Genomic DNA, 7,391 nt, shown 5'->3' on the forward strand with positions numbered 1-7,391 from the left:
GGCTGGCATCCCTTTGTGGTGTGGTTGAGTGGTTTTAGGGAAGCTCATGCTCCAGAGCTCTTTCCTTGGCTCTGCCACTGATTCTGTTTAACCAAGTAACTTAATCGTTTGATGCCTCAGTTTCTCCAGCTGTCTCAAGTTACTGTCCTATTGCCAATGCATTATGAAGCTAAATGAAAAGTAAACAATTTGGGATTTTCAAATGAAAAACAAATGCTCTTACATGTTGTATTACATGGCAGGAGTTTTGGAATTGCAGATTTGCAAGATGATCTAGCATTTACTGCAAAATCTCATGGTAACTCCATTTCTCTAAATGAAACTAAAGCACTCATGCCCTTTTGCTCATTGGTTTCTAACAGAACAAGTATTGTGCCAACATGAATTCTGTGGCAGTGCCAAGAATAGGCTCTGTGCTCTAACTGCGGGACTCCATGGATTGTTTTCCTCTGAGAAAAAGAAGGGAGAAGATCTTGGGAAAAGTGCAATTAGTGTTTAAGCGTCTCTGATCACATGGATGCTTTCCCTTTTGGTCTACCTAACCTACTACAGAGGTGAGACGGAAGTCCTTCCTACTCTAGGCTGAGATCTCAGAATTAAAATATTCCAGTGGAGGTACAGAGATATGCTTGCAATGGGTGGCTTTGTGTGCATTTGACTGGCTCTCTTGCTTTTTTCACTGTTCTAAGCATTTTAGACTTGCCCATCTAGGAGTAGCTGTGTCATTAGCACACTTTCCTTTGCTGTGAGCAAGGGACCGCACAATTGATTTTTCTTTTCCGAATTGCTGTTAGCCCCTTTAAGAATATCCTAATACTTACAGAGGTTTAGCAGAAGGAATAAATTTGTTTTAATACATGTGCCAGGGAGGAGAATACATTGATCCCAAAGAGTGTAACCTTGAGGGTGTTCACCATCTCCTCTGGATCCAGGGCAGCAGTGTATAGTTTCCTCCTCAGCTTTTTGCATAATTGAGAGCTTTTGAGGGAGGTTTTTACAAATAGGACTGTAATATTTGTTGTTTAATGCAAATTGTCTTTGCAGGCTCCTTGCTTTGCAGGGTAACTTTTCCATATGCAGATTGTCTCTGTACGTTGCATCCTGTTTACCAAGGATAAGAACATTTGGCCACAGCTAATCTTGCACTGAAAGGCAATTTGCAATTATTCCGTCACTTTTTTTTGGTGGCGGCAGGGGAGGATTGAGGAATAAATAGGTTTTCTTTTATAGTTCCTGGCCCAGTTTCACAAGCTGTTTATGTTTTCCTGAATGTGATGTAGTGTTTGAACCTAAGGGAATATGTTGTTCATAATGAAAACAGAGGCTGTTATTAGATATCTTGCTGAAATTGTAGCATTCCCCAGTGACAGCAAAATGAATGATCTTTTCCCCCATCCTAACAAGTATCCCGTGGCAATCCTTGCCCACAGTGCTGTAAAGTTTCAGCTATGTGATCATAGCTAGAGGTTTTGGATGCTAAACTGATTACTGGAATGTCTACCAGGGGAAAAAGTATCTGTTTGTCTTCATTAATCATCAGAGCTCAGTTGGCATGACGTTCTGTGCTAGAAACAAAGGTGGTTGTTGCTAAGGTCCTGCTTTTCGAGTACAAAAGGGCATTTCCCTGCTGGTGGCCCTGAAATAAGTTGGAACATGAGTTCTTAGAGGGTTGACATTGGTTTAGGCCTAACAGTTAAGTCCTGTGCTTGTGTTTAAGGACTTCTAGGTAGAAGAGAACTGCTCTTATCTTTTTTGTTGTTTCCTTAGAATTTTTATTGGTAATGACAGGAGAAATTGCACAGAAATTTTGAGAGAGGGAAAAAAAGGAGAGAGAGCAGGCTGTTACTGAGCAAAGCAAGCAATGATAGAGAAGAAACACAGGATATTGTATTTGAGATAGCTGAATGAAGTGTGCTGGAAGCTTCCTGGGTTTTATTACTATAGCTACTCTTTCACATGTCTATTCAGTTGATTTTATGTATTATTTTATTAAGCACACGCAGTAAGTGGTGTGCTAAGAGAAACGATGGCCTTGTAATTAAAGCCCTTGTTAGGGGTTCAGGATATACAAGTTCAGCACCTGTTGCTTGACTATCTGTGATCTTGGTCATGTCTCTTAACTTCTGTCTTCATTCTCCTTCTGTAAAATAATAATACCTACAACTTTTCATCCGAAAATCTTTGAGCCCTTTACCAAAGAGGTCTTTTTGTATCTGTTTTTGTCCTAAGTCTGCCAATGTCTGCTCATCTTTCAACACAAGCACTCCCACTGGGCTAATTATGTGTATATCCTGCCTTTTAACCCACAAATCTTTCCTTACGGAGGTCCTCAAATTGTAAATGCTATGGAAAGGACTTTCTCTCTCAGAAGGGCCTTACCATATGGGACTTGAAATTTTGTTGGCACTTCTAGGTGCAACTATAATACTACTGTGGTTTTTCCAATATACCGTGACCACCTTTTACAGATGGCTACCAATTTCCTTAAATCTTGTTAAATACACTGATTTCCAGTGACTTTTTTGTACCTTACAATCTACTGTAGTGGGTATAGTTGCAATACTATAGACTGTTTTTTTTTTTCCTTAGGAATGGTATTACTATAGAGCAGGTTGTATAGTTTAGGATATAACATTCGGTGATTTGAATCCCAAAACCACAGGCTTAATTTATGAAGCAAATTCAAATAGTTAAACTTGCATGAAGCTGGAATAACACAGGGTGCAGCAAACCCATGAATTTCAATGCATTCATCAAATATGTGTGAATAAGGAATGCAGCCTCTTGGAGGGTACAGTACCAGAGTAGTCTGCCAGGTTTAAACTATTGTGGGTTGTCTGTGCATGCATCCATGCACCCTTGCCTCTAGCCTGGACAGAATCTCCTTTAAATAGGCATTTTGTAGCCCTTTAAGAGCTGAAGACCCACGTAGTATGTTAACACTCCTACTTAAAGGAAGTTGTCCTTGCTTTTGGAGCTTGTGCTTTCAACCATGGAAGGGTCTCAAGTTCTGCAGGCACTGGTGCCAATGCAGTTGCAATGGTCTCTGTGGGTGCGTGTGCTGAGGGACTGCATAGATAGACCCTCCAGTTGCACGGCAGTGTATAGAGCCAGAGTGTAGTATCAGAAGATCTTTAATCTTTTTTTATTCTTCTAATTAGAGTCCCATCTCTTCACATCAGTTCTGCGATCCAGAGATACTGGCATCTTTGAGCCCCACGCTCCAGCGTGGATATCACCATTGCATGTCTAGGAACTACCATCTGCTCCGTATAAATAGAGGAATCCATCCGTGTTGCAGTACGTGAAATTTTACTCTGCAGCCGCTTGGTTATCAGCGAAGCGCAGATGTTCATTGCGTTGTCCCTTTGTGTGTGATGGAGCAATGGGAAGTCTCCTCAATGAGAGAACTGCATGTCGGGTACCTTGGTTTTCACATTACTTAGCGCAAAACCAGATGGCATTTACTGACTGGTGACTTGCAGTCGTCTCTAGCAAACAGGCTTTGTTCTTTTCCATGTGAACGCACTGTATATCTGACTCTTCTTGGGTGGGATTTTCTTTTTCCTAAGAGGAGTAAAAAATGGGGAGCAGCCCGCCAGAGGAGGAAAATGGAATGTTTCTCAGATAATGAAATATGCAAAAGTACTTGGTGTAAGAAACACAGTGCACCTCTACTTCTCAGGGGGGTTGGAGGGCAAGATATTTTTTATGGGTGGAAATTTAAATTTCCTTGTTAGGATCAATTTATTGTTAAGTGTTTTCATGCTAAAGGAAAATGTTCATTTCAAACCTGCGTTGTCTTGCACGTGTCCAGTTAAATTTCCTCGTAGCTCCTGTTTTGTTAGAGACAAATTGAGAATGGGTTTGGATACACATTTGCAGCTCAAATGGGCTGAAATAGGGGAGACTGAGGAGCAGAGAGGTTGAGCTTTGAACTAGTGTTTCTGGCTTGCAGTGTTGTGTTATCTTAATAGCAGCAGCAGGAGTACAGGTGGGACAGCAAAGAGCTTTAGGATAGGAAAGGGATTTTCCCCCCTTCAACAGCATAGCTGTCCCTGTTTAAGAGGGTGTTGGTTGTAGCCATGTTGGCCTAGGGACATAGGCAGACAAGGTTCTTTGGGTAGACGTGATCTCTTTTATTAGACCAACGAAATAGTTGGAAAGAATCTTCTTTGCAAGCTTTCGGGTATAAACACACCCTCAGGGTGTGTTTTCCAACTGTATAGTTGGAAAATTTTTCCAGCTATTTAGTTGGTCTAATAAAAGAGATCACGCTTACCCAAAGAACATTGTCTGCCTGCTTAAGAGGAAAATTTTATATTGTTCTACAGCTGCCCTGCATCAGTGCAAAAGGCAGTTATAAGGGGACAAATGCCTGTGAGCATGTCAAGTTTGAGACTGCTATCAAACCCAGGAAGCGTTTTCATGCTTGGTTCTTTGTGTGGTGACATGGGCATTCCTAACCAAAGCAGGTGAATTGCACATTATTTTTAGGCCCCCATTCGGATCAGGAAGAGGATGGCTCTGAATGCTGCATATCAAGCCCATCATGTCACGGTAATCCCAGTTCTCAAGTCTATTCAATATAAGCTAACATATGGACACAGTGGGCAGTGGGTCTTGTGCTGCTTTTTTTGACCAGTTTTAACAAGCTGTCAGTCTGCTCAGAGAGTCGGGAATCTCCCTTTCAAGAATAGCCTCGAGACTCCGCAGTGCAGCTCTACACTTTTTTTTTTCCAAGTGGAATATTTTCTTTACGGGTTTGGATGCTGCTGTTTTTATTGTTTAAGGCAGGCATCAATACAGTGTCTGGGCTAATCTTAACTTTCTTGCTGTTCCCTTGTGCTCCATCCTCCTGATGCTTGACTGTGCTTAGATTATAAGCCCTTTGGTGCAGGGATGGTCTTTCAATATAGATGTTTATGTGTTCTTGTCCCAAAGGGGACCTCTAGGTGCTGTGATGATAGAAATTATCTTTTGTTTCCCCAGTCACATGCACAAACACCAATCAGACAGAGAACTGTGCACAGTGCCCAACTCTGAGCTCTCAGAGCCCTTGGAGGATGACTTTGCTACAGCCGGCCGTTGACCCAGGACTCGTCTTTCACAGACTTATTGCTGAGGGTTAAACTGGAGCCAACCCATTCGTGGGGAAGGCTTGGCACCCAGGTGCAATAGAAGCCTCCGACAGGAAATCGATGCCTTACCTATCCGAGCAAAGGTTATTTGGATACTGTGGTAGTAGATGCCTTAGGAATGCAAATGAAAGGCATCTGTTTCCATGGCAGCTATTGGAGATTTCTGGAAGAGGGATCATTCCTGATTTAATTTTCATCCAGCTCTGCTCTTTCTGGCCATGGTATATGGGAAATAGGTGTAGTTTGAACTGGGCTATTAGAAATTTTCTTTGCCAGCAAACCAGCATAAAGCTGTCCATTAGCAGCTGGCGATACAGCCATTGAGAATGGAGGAGGGTAGCTCCTACTCTTGTATTCATCAGGTCATTTAAAAAGAAAACTAAAGAAACTTTTCAGCATCTTCACAAAATAGGAACAAGTGCAGCCCTCCAACAGAAATGACTGTGTCAAAATAGAAGTTTCCATCTCTTAAAATGCGAGTAACAAGTAACACCATCAGTGAAACTCAAAAGCAGTTTGTTTTCAGGAGTGGGGGTGCATGGGAAGGATGTACTAAGATGCTGCCTTTGAATTTAGATGTGTGTTCAATTTTTGCCTCCTTATCAGAGCTTCCCTGTGTGATCTTGAGTTAAGTGATTTGGTCCTGGGGATGTAAGTGAGCGCATGCTTAGTTTAGTTTGCCTGCATGAGCTTGCAGGATTAGGGTTTTGGGGCAGAATCCTATTCCACTTTATGTGCCAAAATGGCAGTTTTCTAGCCACGTTACTGCTGCACAGCTTGCTGTCCTTTTCCTCTTGCTACACAAGTCTGCTGCTCCTTGTATGGGGGTACTCTCATGCTTTAGCCCTAGTAGTTGAATGATTAATGCCCTGACTCTGGTTTTAGGCCCTTCTCCACCCATTGGAGGTTTGAACTTGCATCCCTCTGACTTTACAGCACAGTGCTCTAATTGCCAGTTTACAAGCCAGGCATTATCCAGTGCCCTCTCCAGCCCTCCTTTTGAAGCTGAGCCACTGTACCTTGCATTTAATATTCATTGGATAAAATGGATGGAGAGCAGTGGGGGAGTTTCTGCTCCACTAATGGCAAGGGTCCAGTCAAGAGCTGAATACCTGCTTCTTTCCAGGGGAGCAGCCATTTCACAAGCCATACCATCTTGAGCTTGCTCTCTTCCCTCTCGCCCCGCGATGCTGCAGGGTTAGTGATACACATGTGCAGTGCATCAGCATTGTGTGTTTGCTCTTGTGCAAAGACTGGTATAGCACAACAGCAGAAATATCACCAGCTCAGAAAGCCCTTGGTGCTGGGTAGCAAAGTGCTGCAAATGATATATGTCACTTATCTGTCAAGGAATCATGGTACCTTACTAGATTTCTCTTCCTTTTCTTTGGCTCTGCAAAACAGCACTTCTCTGTGTCTTTTTCCCTGGTTTTTGGCAGTCATTGCAACAATCTCTCTGCAGTGACTGTCTGCAGAGATCATGACACTTGTACCTGCGGCAGCTTCATCTCAAACTAAGTCCTGCGGTTTGAGTTTGAAAATTAAAATCGAAACCATACAGACTGGCTGGTCAAGGCAGCACACCTGTTTTAAAATAAGTGCCCCAAGATTTTTAAATATGCCCATTTCCAATTGGTTGTTATTTCCTACGAGTTATTTTAGCTTTGGGCAACAATTGAAAATGGGTGCATTGAATGACGTTAATATCAAAGATACTAAAAAGTCCTTTTTCAAATATATAGGGAGGATGAAGAAGGCACTGGGAAATGTGGGGCCCCTGCAAGATACGCTGGGCAATCTGGTGGTTGCGCCAGAGGAGAAGGCAAACCTCTTTAACCAATTCTTCACCTCCGTTTTCTTGGGCAGGGACCAGGACTTCCCCACCGTGATGCAAGACGAACTCGAGAGGAACGCCTCCAGACCTCAGGTTGGGGAGGACCAGGTTAGAGAGCTTCTGGAGGGGCTGGACATGTTCAGATTAGTGGGTCCAGATGCTCTCCACCCCAAGGTGTTGAGGGAGCTAGCAGGGGTTAGTGTAGGGCCTTTGGCATGGCTTTATGAGCACTTGTGGTGCTCGGGCCAGGTCCCAGATGATTGGAAGACAGCCAACGTCGTCCCCATCTTTAAAAAAGGGAGGAGGGAGGACCCAGGCAACTATAGGCCCGTCAGTCTTACCTCAGTCCTAGGGAAACTCTTTGAGAAGATCATCAAGGAGCATATCTGCAATGGGCCGGCTTCAGGGATGATGCT

The sequence above is a fragment of the Crocodylus porosus genome, unplaced genomic scaffold (assembly GCF_001723895.1).
Source record: "Crocodylus porosus isolate Cpor-Errol unplaced genomic scaffold, CroPor_comp1, whole genome shotgun sequence".
NCBI classification, from domain to species: Eukaryota; Metazoa; Chordata; order Crocodylia; family Crocodylidae; genus Crocodylus; species Crocodylus porosus.